Source organism: Nilaparvata lugens, chromosome 2 (assembly GCF_014356525.2).
Source record: "Nilaparvata lugens isolate BPH chromosome 2, ASM1435652v1, whole genome shotgun sequence".
Taxonomy (NCBI): domain Eukaryota; kingdom Metazoa; phylum Arthropoda; class Insecta; order Hemiptera; family Delphacidae; genus Nilaparvata; species Nilaparvata lugens.
In genome coordinates this window covers 51,850,169-51,865,314 of record NC_052505.1, presented here as the reverse complement: position 1 = coordinate 51,865,314, position 15,146 = coordinate 51,850,169, and positions in this window count along the sequence as shown.

The following is a 15,146-nucleotide window of genomic DNA, read 5'->3' as shown; positions in this document are numbered from 1 at the left end:
CTCAAGACTCAATAAATAATAATGAATGAATTTCCATTGGCAATCCAGTTGATGAAAACTGTGTTTTCATTAGCAATCCACATTCACAATCTATTTTTATTTCATTGCCTTCTCAATAGAAATCTAGGGAGTGTCTTTTAATTTGTGCTATAAATATGTTTCTATGAGAGCGTAACAGATTATCCAAATTCTAATATTCGATTTGAATGCTTGAATGCATCCTTGTGAGTTCAATATTTTGTATATCAGCACATCTTGACACAGTCCACGTCTATATTCGCATCATCTATTTCAATCACGCTGTTATTAATCGAAACTTTCAATTATTTATAAATATGATATGAAGGAATACAAATTAATGGAATGATACATTCATTACATGACACTATGATTTTTACTGCGTCAATCACTAAGAATATCTGTCAGTAACAAAAAATGCAGATATGATATAATGCAGCTCAAATAATAACTTGATTGATGTATAGACCCCCCTCGTCAAGCTTTCAATATAGGCCTCTTCATGCATGTAGAGTAAGCAACTCTCAAAATAAAATTAAATTTACAAATATAATCTCTTCAGCTGTAATGCTGGAGAGACCATGCATGCTCACCCACATCACAAGCGATTAGAAACCAACTTGAAATCTATATTCTCTCTTTATTTCTCTTGTTATCACCTCCCACTCACTTTCTATATCCCTCTCTCTTCATCTCTCTGTCGATTTCTCTCTGATTTCCAGCCCACCACACAGCACAAACGTCTTCTTTCATTATTTGTAAAGAGGTACTTCTCATCACCGAGGAGCAACCGGTTCCAGGAGGTCACCGTTCCAAGGCATTGTCATCCGCTGTGCTACATCCTAATTCGCGGGGTGGCCACCCTTTTGTGCCAACCTGGGCGGATGTACTATCACCCTCCTCTAGTTAGTTGCACGCTCCACCATTATCACATTCATTTTTCAGACAAGATGTTAGTTCTTACTTGCCCTCAAAAGGGTGGTAGCCTTCAAGTTAGTTGTTCATGTAGGCTGTACAATGGAGAAAATAGAAGGTGAGAGATCAAGAGAAGAGAGAGAGAGTGAAGAAGAAATAAGACAAGACCGTGAGGTGGGAAAGAAGAAGAGAATAGTGAGAGAGAGAGAGAGAGAGCGTGAAAGGGTGAGATTCACCGGAAAGGCACGCGAGGGATTAGTTGTGACACATTTTCAAATGAAACTACAGCTTGCTGTCTTTTAAGGTTTGATTTTAGTGGGGCTCTTATTCCGTAGATTTTTGAATTGAATTCTGCATCTTGTAGGAAGCTACCTTAACATTTGCGATCTTGGATATTTCATACAGATTGAATGCCAATTCAATATGATGAAAAATTACACTTGATAAGTACCTATCTTGAGTTATTTGAGATAACTTGGAATATGTGTCAAACACCACATTGTACTCCATTTTCTTGTATTTTTTCTTTAGGGCTACTTTTAATATAAATGAAAATATAAATCTCAGTGCCCTTTTAAATTATTTTGTCACAACAAAATAATGTCCGAAACATGTTTTGACAAAATAATTTGAAAGGGTACTGAGATTTATATTTTTATTTACCACGTTGTACATTTCATAATATTCACTGTTTGCATCCAAACTGTAATGCCTGACCAATGGAATTTATGATAATGATGATTTCCTTTCCTAAGTTATGAGTGGATTCCTAATCACTCAGCTGTGCCAAATGTGCCAAACAATTGCCATGGAGAGTACTCGCTCATGCCATTGAAAATTTCATTACAGTTAATACAATTGATATGGAATTAAAGTTTTTTGTATTGAAATTAGTAAAAATTTATAATACAAATGAAATTATGAAATTAGTGGATAAATATTAATGTTCTATCAAGGAAAATGGAAAACTAGTAAAGGAAAACAATGAAGAATAAATAGTTTCAATATTTACAGTCTAACTAAATTTTCACAGTTTTCTACTCCAATATCAACTAACCAGGAAAATAAACTTTTCTTGAATCTATATTGTCTATTGAATCCTTCCCTAATGTAACTTGGTATTGAATTGTAAATTTTTGGTCCCAAATATATGTAGTTTCTTTGCTCAAATGTAGTGTTCATCCTTGGTACTATCAAATTCGTGTTTCTTTGCCTTGTTGATGGTTATAATCTGCCAGTCTAAAGCTGCGTACATACGCGCCTCCAACCCGCTCCGCGCAAGCTCCGCCCTCGTTCCTCCATCGCTCCGCAGTCGCTCCGCGGTCGCTCCGCCCCCGCTCTGCAGTCGCACCGATCATGAACGTTACGGGAGATGTTAGCTCTTCTCGCGTTCCACTCTTGCTCCCCGGTCGATCATCAATCGCTCTGCTCGAGTGACGTTCGGTTGCAGAGCAGAGCGATAGTCTGTACGCACCTTAAAGGTGCGTACAGATTTACGCGCCGCGAACATGAGCAATTCACTTTTAAACAGCTGATGCCAAGCTTTTTAAATCTGTATCTAACCGGTTCTGTAAAAATACAGATATAGTCAGCTGATTAAAAGTGAATTGTTCATGTTCGCGGCGCGTATATCTATCTGTACGCACCTTTATGTGTTCGTTGTTTCTCCTCATTCGCGTGATGATAGCCTGGATGTAGAGTTGTCTTAAGGTGCGTACAGACTTTCGCTCTGCTCCGCAACCGAACGTCACTCCAGCAGAGCGATTGATGATCGACCGGGGAGCAAGAGTGGTTCGACCGGGGAACGCGAGAAGATCTAACATCTTCCGTAACGTTCATGATTGGGGCGACTGCAGAGCGGGGGCGGAGCGACTGCGGTACGATGGAGGAACGAGTGCGGTACGAGGGCGGAGCGTGCTCGGTGCGGGTTGGAAGCGCGTATATGTGTACGCAGCTTTAAGGTGCGTACAGACTTTCGCTCTGCTCCGCAACCGAACGTTACTCTATGATCGACCGGGGAGCACGAGTGGAACGCGAGAAGAGCTAACATCTCCCGTAACGTTCATGATCGGTGCGAGTACAGAGCGGGGGCGGAGCGATGGCGGAACGAGGGCGGAGCGTGCGCGGAGCGTGTTGGAGGTGCGTATATCTGTACACAGCTTTACACTCAGTTCTTCACTGTCCTTGAAAATAATGTTCGTGAGGAATTGATTCTCCTTGAAGCCTATTATTTTTAGTATTCGTTTTTGAAGTTTATAGAGAGAACATGTATAAAATTCATAGCTCCCCAGATAATTATGATGTATCTTAGAATTGATCACACTAAAAAAAAAAACAGTTTTTAATGTCTCATAGTTGAGGATTTTACGGAGTTGATAGAATTTGTAGAGAAGCTTCCTGATCCGGGTAATTGATAGATTAATGTGCTTGTCCCATTTAAATTTGTTGTCCACTATTATTCCTGAATATTTTATTTCATTTACTTGTTGAATTGAAGGGCAATCACACGGGTTGTTGGTGCTTGCACAAAGATGTAGAATTATTAAAGAATCCGGTGGTCTCGTCCGTTCCGTCAGAGAAAAGGCTAAAAATTTAGTTTTTGTTGCATTTACTGTAAGGAATAATAATAGTGACTTGCTCTCATGATAATGGGTGAAATTAATTAAATTAATCTCAGTTCAGTTGAGACAGTCGAAGAGGCAAGTAGTGTTTTTGTAGCTCCCTTATCTCAGTTCTTATCTTGTGAAACTCAAACCAAGTAAGATGATCTGCAGCAAGTGTAATTGTGAAGTGCCGGATCATGATGTATTGGTGTGTTCACAATGTAGGATTGATCAGCATTATGTTTGTCAATCTATTGAAGAACCGAATTTTAGAAAAATGTCTTCTGAAGCAAAATCGAAATGGTGCTGTCTGAAATGCAAGTCAGTTAGTGCAACTTCAAGGGCGGCTGGTTTATCACCCGCTGATAAACAATCGAAATCGCATTGAGCTGCGGACGGTAAGATTAGCGGCGCTCAACTTTCGCTATCTCTGACTCAGGCTGACCTTGATGCGATAGACCGTATTGTGAGAGACCTGATTCAAGAGGAACTGTCGCCATTCGAACAGGAATTCAATGAAATAAGGGAATCGATTGATTTTATGTCTAAGGAATTTGAAAGTTTTAGGTGTGAACTATCTGGTTTGAAAAATAATATTACGAGTATTAGGAGTGACAATAATCCATTGAAAAGTGAAAATGATCTACTTAAATCACAGTTGGCCTTTCTTCAGGAATATTCTCGCCGAGATAATTTAATTATATCGGGAATTCCAGAAACAACTAAGGAATCGGTATACGAGATTTTCAACTGTGTATCGTCTACGATCGGTTGCCCAATAACATCTAAAGACCTAAGTACTGCACACCGACTTCCCACGAAAAACAGAAATAGTATTAAGCCAATAGTGGTGAAATTTCTCCGAAGGCAGGACAAAGAGACTTGGTTAGCGAACTTCAAGAAAGTATCAACCATGGACAAAGCAGGTTACGGAATACCGACAAAATCCAAGGTATACGCTCACCTACACTTGTCCCCTCAAATACTTGAACAACTCAAACAGGTACGAACTGTTGCCTCCCAAAAAGGTTATAAATTCGTATGGTCGAAAGAGGGGAAGATACTTGTCCGTAAAGACACTAACCAGCCGGCAATTGTAATACGTCGCAAGGAAGATTTAAATTCTCTCTAAACTCGGTCCATGACTTCAGTTCACGTATTTCATCTGTTTTGTTAGTAAAATTATGCCGTTTGAAAACCTTAATAATGAAATTGACTGTGACATTTATGAAACGGTAGTGGTAGAAAATTTTCTAAATTACTATGAGATTGCTAACTTCTTTAATGTAAATGCTATTCACATGAATATAAGATCGATTAAGAAGAATTTTGATGAATTTGTTTATTTTATAAATCACTGTAAAACCAAATTTGAGTTTATTGTATTGTCTGAGACATGGATTTGTGATGACTCAGAGTTTGTTTTTAATATTGAAGGGTACAATGCCGTAAACAGAAATAATAGGTTTACAAGAAATGACGGATTATGTTTATATATTAGCAAGGATATTGATTTTCAGGAAGTTAATGTGAAAATAGATAATGTAAACTCAATTATAATAAATTTTAAACTGAATAACATATCTTACGAGATGATCGCACTCTACAGGTCTCCCTCACTAGAAATAAATGGCTTCTTGTTGAGTTTGGAATCATATTTGCAGGCTATAAGAAAGAACGTTTCTGTCATTGTCATAGGAGATATGAATATAAATATAATGGACCAAAATAACCTCAATTATTTGACTAATGAGTACCTCGGTGTTTTACAGCTCCATGGTTTCAGATCCTATATTAATAAATGCACTAGATCTTTCAATACTACCAGAGGGCAAGTGAATAGTTGTATTGACCAAATATTTTTCAAGCGCTCTTCAGGGAGGGAGGTGGAAGTGTAGAGTGCGATCCTCCAATCGAATATCACTGATCATTTCGCTACTGTTGTCCATATTGACAATTCACAGCGAAATGATAATTTACCTGATAGGAATACATGCAATGAGCTAACAAGAATAAATTATAATAAACTTGAACTATGTATGGAGATTCAAAGATGGGATGATGTTTGTGATAATACGTCGGACGATATTGACACCTTAGTTGATAAATTTACTAGTAAGATTGTCGAGAATATCATCAAATGCACTGAAGTTGTCAAGTTTCCACTTAGAAAAAAACCGTTAAAAGATGGATCACTCCTGGTTTGGTTGCAGCAATTCGCAAAAGGGATAGGATGCACATCAAATTGTCCAAACAACCTTTCAATTTAAACCTTAAACAAGACTACTTGAATTATAGAAATACTACTACAATAATAAATTTCTAGAGCACAAAAATAATTCTAAGAAGAAGTGGGAGTGCATTACTGAATTGTTGGGTAAAAGCAAAGTATATGAGGAATCTAAAATTGAGCCTAAAATTTTAAATAATTATTTTGTAAATGTTGGTGTAGATCATGCAAAGAAATTGTTGAACTCTGATCGGCATTCAAAGATGCCAGATTCCCTCAACACACCCCCAGTGGAAATAGCTTGTTTCTAAATCCAACTAATGTGACAGAAATTTATGAAGTTATTGGTGAGTTGAAAAATAATGCATCTCTAGGTGTGGATAAAATCAGTTCATTTTGTCTTAAACTAATAAGAGATTATGTCGTTCGCCCATTGGAACATATTATTAATAGATGCTTTAGGGAGGGTTATTTCCCCAGGGCTCTCAAATCTGCAAAGATCATTGCATTACATAAATCAGGTGATAAAACCAAACCGGAAAATTATTGACCGATAAGTATTTTGAATAGTTTTTCAAAAATTATGGAAAAAAATATCAAAAAAAGAATCTTAAATTACCTTAATGATAATAACTTTATGGAAAATAATCAATTTGGCTTCCAACAAGGATAATCTACAACTGATGCAATTTTACAACTAACTAGGATAATTTATGACAGTTTCAATACGCAATTGAAGCATGGGGCGGTGCATTTGACTGTCATTTTAATAAAGTTTTCAAATTGCAAAAACATCTTCTAAGGGCAGCGTTGGGTAGACCAAGAAGATACCCAAGTCGGACCCTTTTTGAAGAATTGGATGTACCCACCCTCAGACAAATTTATGTAATGAAGATTATTTTGCATCTGAATAAAAATGTGAGTGATTTGGAAACCAGAAATACACCCTACCCGACGCGCCCATCAGTTTCAAATATGTTTAATATAGATTTAGTAAGACTGGCAGTATGTAGACATCAGTTTTTTTTATTTTTGTAACATATTTTCTAACAAAATTCCGATATATTTCATCAATAGTAAATTAACTAAAAATCTTCTCGAAAAAATATCTGAATGGGCTGAGAAAAATATTTATTCAACACTTCCCAAATTCTAATAATTTAATGTAATAATTTATAATGTAAAGATATGGAACAATTATTCTCATAGATGTAGCCTACGATACTGTTGTCAATCAGTTATGGCATTGATAATATCACGTGGTATTGAGCAATGATTGTCAGAATATTGTCGTTTTATTGATAGTTCATTTTGTTGTTTTGGTTTGTAGCCGGATGGGATATCTTATTTTTGTTTTTGCCTTCATATTTTTTTTCTTTATACTAATCTTATTGTTTGTAGTTTTATTATTTTGTAAGAAAGTTTAAAAAATATATATATCGAAAATGAACTCACAGCTAGCGCACAAGTTCGCTTTGCTAGCTGTGCCAATTCTATTTATTCAATCGAAATGTATTATTAATAATCGAAGTCAGTTACAGTATTTTTTATGGAATATCATATTCTATATCTATTTTCTACTTTATTATTGTATCCTTACTCTTTTTCGCATAAAACTTTCTACGAAATGAGTGAAATCCTCATCTATTCATCTAACCTTTAGTAGATCACCAAGTGGCGGCTTAAAATTAATATTCTTTTAATTTTTATTACCGTACTTTAATGGGTTGTTACCCCCACTGTATCTCAATGGAACAATTAGAACTCACTTAGTAACAAACCATCCACGTTTTTGACATTTATGACCTAACCAAGCAGGAGCCGCGTGGACAAATATTATTTTATTTTTATAGCTTGGCGAAAACCCTGACTGAAAGTTTGTTTGTATGCATATGGGCTTGTGGTAGTTGTTGGGATTTTTTTGGTTGCTTTTGCGACAGGGTCCTCCAAATTTGAGTTCAGCTGTGTGCCAAGGGGTGGATTCACACAGCAGGCTGCCTTACGTTATACATATCAGACAAGAGTGAGCCCATTGCCTAGTTTATCGGGGGCAATGTTCTATTTTTGAACCGGCTAAAACACCGGTTTGAACGGGGGAGTGTCGCTAGATTCTCCTCTCCTTGGCCATACCTTTCTGTCCATCTCCATTTCATTTCTTATTGCGTCTCCTTCTTCGGGGAGGAAACGGAACTAGGGTGCGACAAAATCCTAAGTAAAAGCCAACACATGTTTATCTTCATTCATAGATATAGGTATAAGGGGGCGCTAATATGTTCATATAAGGCCATAAATATAGGTAGAGTCTCGCCTGAAGGGCGCTCACTCACTGCTTGATAGAATCAGAATGAACCTCGTCATCGCAAGATGAGATTTGTTAGACCGATAAACCAGTTTTTGTTGCTCTGTTCTCCATTATTTATACAGAGCTCATACGATTATCGTACGCCCCTTTTTATTATGTCTCAACATGGCATGACGTCTACGATGCTTTCTATTTTCTGGCTCTTCGTCTTCGGGACTTCAGCTCACCCCAATTGTGCTATATTGGCTTACAACAGTGGTGGGTAGTTGTTGGGGTTTTTTTACCACTATACCTAAGAGGTGTAGTGATACGAGTATTAAATTCAACATCTTGAAGATTAATTATGAGTTTGATAAAGTTGTAAGCTCTGAAGGAGTTTATACCATTTTGAATTTCGAAACATAAGTACTACACCCGAATACGGAAATCATCATGTTACAAGGTTTAGTGAAATGCAATTATTGCAATTTGACAATTATTAATCTAATTTGTTTATTCACATCTCCCATCTGTGTTATCAAGTACTATCTCCCATACAGCATTTTCTATAGGATAAGCAAGAGAAAGCAAATATTTCTATGAATCTTTTGTTCTGATTGTATTGTTCTTATAGAATATCTGGTATACATAGATTGTGTGTTCACATTAGAGTTTAAAACTTCGTTTTAAATTAGGGATTCATGTTATCTTTCAGATTATTATGATTGTACGTGTATTGAAATTTGATTTTGATCCGTGGCGAAGTGCTCTGAGGGTTGAGGAGGGACTCCCCTGAGGGGTTTTGAATAGCCAAGGGAATGAGTAAGCACCTTGCTCTCTATAGGGGGGCATTACATGGGGTGGAGAATGGGGGTGCTTCTATAACACAACCCTTTCTTTCTCATCTTATTAGAGAGGCCGTAAAACTGACACCCCCTCCTATCATCAAACGACTGTGAGGGTTTATGGAGGTAAACACAGGGACTGTTAATGGCAGGGGGGGGAGAGGCATAAGTTGCTTTTGTTTTGAACCAACTAGCCGGGAAAACGCTGTTGCTGAAATGAAAAGCTGAACAATAATCAGGAAGGTGTAATAAAACAAGCGTAACATGGCTACTAGAATCGATTTGTCGATGAGCGAGCCCTGTTTTAGCGTTTCTAATAACGAGCTTATTAGTTAGTCGATATTCATTGTACTATTGACGTTGATTGGACGCTCTTTTCAGCTTTAAAGTCCTGAAAAATGATCTATCATATCTGATTATGATTAATATTGGTGTTATGATTATAGAAAAGAAACCGTAGCAATTCTATAATCTGTACAGTATTGAGCTTCTACACATATGTTATTCAAATTGAAATCATTGGATTCAATAATTTTGTTTAATTCCACATGGAAAACCAAAACTCACTCAAAGTAACTCATCATCAAATTGAATCTAATGACATTATACCCACTCAGGGCCAATGTGAAGCATCAGCTCTAAAAATAACTTTTCAGCTGTTATAAATATCCTATTATATTGAACGAGCAGTTTCTGTATTTATTTATTTATTCATTTATTTATTTATATTATTTATTTATTTATTTATTTATTATTTATTTATTTATTTATTATTTATTTATTATTTATTTATTTATTTATTTATTTATTTATTTATTTATTTATTTATTTATTTATTTATTTATTTATTATTTATTTATTTATTATTTATTTATTTATTTATTTATTTATTTATTTATTTATTTATTTATTTATTTATTTATTTATTGAAAATAAATATTCAGTGAATGTGAAACAGCTGCATAAAAGAAATTATTTCAAAAACATCTTCTTGGTAAAAACATAGTTTTGAAACTTTGTTTTCCTGATGAAATGTTCAGGCCTACACGTGGAATGGATTATTAATTTTTCAGCTAGAACAGTGCTAAATAATCGTCTACAGCTGTTTCATCAATATATCTTTGAATAAAGGTGTTGATATTATTACATAAAGAAATAATTATTCTTTGCATTTTTATTTAATTAAAATTCCAAAATTATTCAAGCCCTGATAGAATGACTGACTTACTGTACAGTCAGTCGATAATTTTAATATTGGAATGAGGGGTATTTTGGCTAGCTGAGCAAAAAAATAAGGTCATATGCACCTTTTCGTTATATCTTCATATTATGAAAAATGACTTTTGTGGTTTTTCAAAACCCCCTCTGAAAGGGAAACTACTCAACTCATTCTATCTTTTAGTAAAATAACAATGATCATCCATCCATCTATCATCTTCTATACTATAATAAAGGAAAGAACTGGATTGTACAGGTGTAAAGTATAGGAAAATTTTGTTTGGCGCATCATCACGTCTGAACTACTGGACTGATTAACTTGAAATTTTGCATATAGATTCTTGCTTAACCGAGGATGGTTATAGACCTATTTTAAATTCTTCAAGATATGATTACATAAAGTTTTCAGTTTGTCATGTTTTCAATCATTTGTCATGCTTCCAGTTGTTGTATGGAAGCAGCAGAACATTTCTCTTAAAAGGGAAATTAGAAGATAGGTATGATTTGGGATCCTTTTTTTCCGACAAATAATTTTCCACCCAAATTTTTTCCGACATTTTGAATCCAACATCTTTTTTTTAATTGAAAGGTGGTCATATGATACATGATTCCGATACAGGATTCCAGAGAAAAGGTATGGTGAAAACCGCACATCAATATCTCAAACCTTTCAAAATTTATTCTCATTCATTTCCTTTATTATAGTATAGAAGATTATATGGATGATATATCCATCTATCTAAAGGAAAGAACTGGCTTAAACACGTATACACGTGTAAAGGATGGGAGAATTATGTTTGATGCATCATCACGTCTAAACTACTGGACTGATTCACTTGAAATGCTGAATATAAATTCTTAATCAACCGAGGATTCTTATAGCGCCTATTTTCAATTCCTCTAGATTTCATTACGTCAAGCTTTCAATTTGTTAATTTTTAAAATAGACCCTTGCGAAGCACGGGTTACTTCTAGTATGTAATAAGAATACCCACAATTTGGGTTACAATGTAGTTAATGAAGATAAAAAATTGATTCGGACTGATATTTGAATTTTGCTGTTCGAACTAAAATAAATTATCGAAGAGAAGGAAATATAGATAAATGCACATTTGAAAAAAGTATTTTTCCCGTAATTACTTACAGAGTTAGCGTTTTTAAAATGGGAACAGTTTGAAAAATAATGAGTTCAAAAAAAGGGCGCTAACGTAGAAGATGAAAAGCAAACCCTAGTTCTTCCACTTTCTAGTCTGTTTAGTGTTGAAAGTTTCTCCTTGTAGGCTGCGAAAGTTTTGTCAGTGCTCTATAAAAGGGTGGTGAATTGAAACAGTGGTATTGAGCGTAGCACGGTACTCCTATTACCGACAAAAAGTTTTCTATCCGAAAACCAGAAGTAGAGGGATGAAATTGGTGAGCAGGAGGGTGAGAAGGTGTTTGAGAGGGAGATTAGATCAGAGTTATTTGAGAGAGAGAGAGAAAAAGAGTGAGAGAGTAAGGAGAGAGAGAGGAGCGTGATTTGAAGAGAAAGAAGGGAAAACTATACTAATGCCCTTTGTGGTTGCACCGACTTCCTGGTCCAATAAATTAGAGAGAAGTCGGAAATAGAAAGATACGATTCCAGAATAAGAAGAAGCTTCCAAACGGAAAGAAGGACAGAAGAGATAAGAGACGAATAAGAGATGGGGTAAACAAGGGAGGTAGTCCTCGTTCTTAACCACTTTTCCTAAGTAGTTTTCTCAATGATATACTTGGCCAGCGTCGATACGACCACTTGTTTTCCTTTCAAGTAAGTAGCAGATCCACCGAACTATGCAATGTTGAAGGTTTTGCGTCCAACAGAATAAATATGTCGTTCGAAACACTCCGAGAGATGAATTCTTTCAGAGTTCACTTGATTTCTTCTTGACGATTTCGAGAGATGCGAGCAATGTATGAATGAATGGTCATTGTCCAATTTGTTATCGGAAAATATGTTTACAGCATCCAAATTACAACTAATTCACGAAAAAATTCAATCTCCACATCTCAATTGAAACTTGACTAAATCAGTAAATAAATCACAGACTTTTTACTTGACCTGCTGTAAAATGCAGTGTTGTGAATGTTGGTCTTGTTGGATAATTTTCTCCAACTTGTAACTCCCATGAATTCACGGGATTCTCAATTTCTACGATCACTGTAGGCTTCTAAAAACTTATCACCAATAATTTTCAGTCTTGACTCATGTTTTTCGTGTTTGATATTACTTTTTCTGCTATTTTAAGGATAGTTGGATACTGTAGGTCATGAGGAGAAGAATGATAGATTTGTTGCACTTTGGAAGCTTCAGATACTTACAGAAGCGAAAAAAGTGCAAAAATATAGTGATAAATTCGTATTTTCACGCTCCTTTGAATTGATCCATGTATCGAACTGTTGAATTCGGCAGAAGGGTTGTTCAGTGTAGCCAGGTGATGGAATCGATAAACATTGACGGAAGCTGGGAGGAATTTTAGTTGAAAGGAGCGAGAAAATAGTGGCGGAGGTTGAAAAAGAAGGTACCGGTGCACTGCTGAGACCGGGTGTCTGGTGAGTGTCTTATTTACAGTAAAGTAATCGGAGAGATGAGGTGGTCTGGGGCGGGGGACGCCAGGTGGGCCGCGGGGCGAAGCCCCCAAAAGATGCCCGAGCCCCAGCATAGCGGCAGTGCCCCTACCCCAACGGGGCACCTGCGGAATTAAATCTCTTTGGCAAGCCTAAGCCAATCATAGTGCATAGAAATAGCACCAAGAAGTTGATCGTTTGAAAACAACACATGTTAATCTATTATCAGACAACAACCCTGCCTTATCATATACGCTAGCACATGTACATTGTATGAGGAAACTATGTCTAGAAAATTAAGCAGTTTTAAGAATTACCTAAATTGAATTATTATTGTAATTAAAGGAATTATATTTCTACTGCTGCCACTGACGTCACGTCTACGTCACAAGCGTTCTACCAATGGCAAATTTTTATGCAAATTATTACATCGAGATTCTCAGAAGAAAGGTCTAGCCAAGAAGCTCAGAGAAAAAAGAGCACTTCCCTTTTGAAATCCTCACCGTTCAGATCTCTTTTCATAGTTACCAAGACCTATTTGTGAAAATTTCTTGTTCGATTTTTATATGTTCTATTTGTGAGCCGATATTTTAGGCCAATCTATTGTTATTTGTAAATTTATGTTTTCATCAATCGATAAATTTAAAGTTTAACGTAAATTATCCCTTAATTAATTTGGTGAAGGAGATATTTAAATTAAAATTCCACACGTGCTGAAACCGAAGCCTGGTTGCTGCGATCAAACGATTTTTGATCTAAAGAAGAAACCACGACCGCCAAGGAAATTCACGTGAGTATAAGTTTTAAAAGGGGCCCCAATCTACGCTTCGAAAATATTTCAGTGCATAAAATATAAAATTTTCTTCGTTAAATTATTGGCCACGCCGACAAGCGCTTTAGCATTAAGAGCCTAGAATTTATCATATTGAATTATAAGAACTTGTAGTGGATTAGCTATCCTCCGCTGCCAGAACCACGACCCCGAGCATTTTAAAAATATTTTATAATTCATTTTTTCACATTTTTTCAAAACTGTTCAATTTTATCAATTGTAAATTCTGTTGAATCACGCATGGTATCATGCAAGCACAAGAAAATTTGTAAATATTCTGTTAATGCTAAATTATTATCACCTGTAAATCAAATTCTGAACCTGCACTGTATGATTACATATTTTATTATAATATATTTCAGTTTTGTTAATTCGCTTTCTGAGTTCGATTATTTCTTAAGCCTGTCAATTATTGTGTCTGATACGTTCTATATCATCAAGACCCGATCGAATACGATCATTGGAATAATTGAATTAAGCTGGATATTGGAAAAGGTCTAAGTGGATGTAGCGAGTGGGGTCAGATCGAGATATTTATGCTTTGTCCTTACTGCTCATATATCAGCTTTTATATGACCTACCTCGACTTTGGAGCGAACACATCAATTGTACAGCAGATGCAGCCATCGATCATATAAATTCCTACAATAGAGTTAAAAGCCGACAAGACTCTGTTCTCGAAGTATATTCTGAACGATATTTGGTCCAATAACGTATTAATCCTTCGAACTTATTAGAGACGCCGTCCCGTAAATTATCTACATCGGATTTTTTGCTCGACCTGTATGATTTATATGCTCATTCTTCACAGGTAATAATTTTAGGTATCCGTATTCAGTGTTTAGCGATCGCTACACTGCTTATAAAAATTTCATCATATACCAATTTGTCATTAGAAGATCAAGGGTGAGCGAGTGTTAGGCTCCCGCGATTCCGACAATTGTATTGAATCTTGTAGTGAGTCAATCAGTCTGGTGTACACTCAGCGTCCACACGCAATTGCAAAATTTATAGCCGCACACCATTGACTCAGTACAAGATTCACTCTACATGTGTGAAGCGTTAAAAAACGCACCACAGTGTAGATCATGCAAAGAAATTGTGAACTCTGATTCAAAGATGCCAGATTCCCTGAACACACCCCCAGTAAATAGCTTGTTCTAAATCCAACTAATGTGACAGAAATTTATGAAGTTATTGGTGAGTGAAAAATAATGCATCTCCAGGTGTGGTAAAATCAGCCAATTTTGTCTTAAACTAATAAGAGATTATGTCGTTCGCCATTGGAACATATTATTAATAGATGCTTTAGGGAGGGTTATTCCCCAGGGCTTTCAAATCTGCAAAGATCATTGCATTACATAATCAGGTGATAAAACAAACCGGAAAATTATTGACCGATAAGTATTTGAATGTTTTTTCAAAAATTATGGAAAAAAATATCAAAAAAAGAATCTTAATTACCTTAATGATAATAACTTTATGGAAAATAATCAATTGGCTTCCAACAAGGATAATCTGCAACTGATGCAATCTTACAACCAACTAGGATAATTCATGACAGTTTCATACGAAACAAAAGACACTGGCTGTCTTTTAGACCTTGCAAAAGATAAATTGG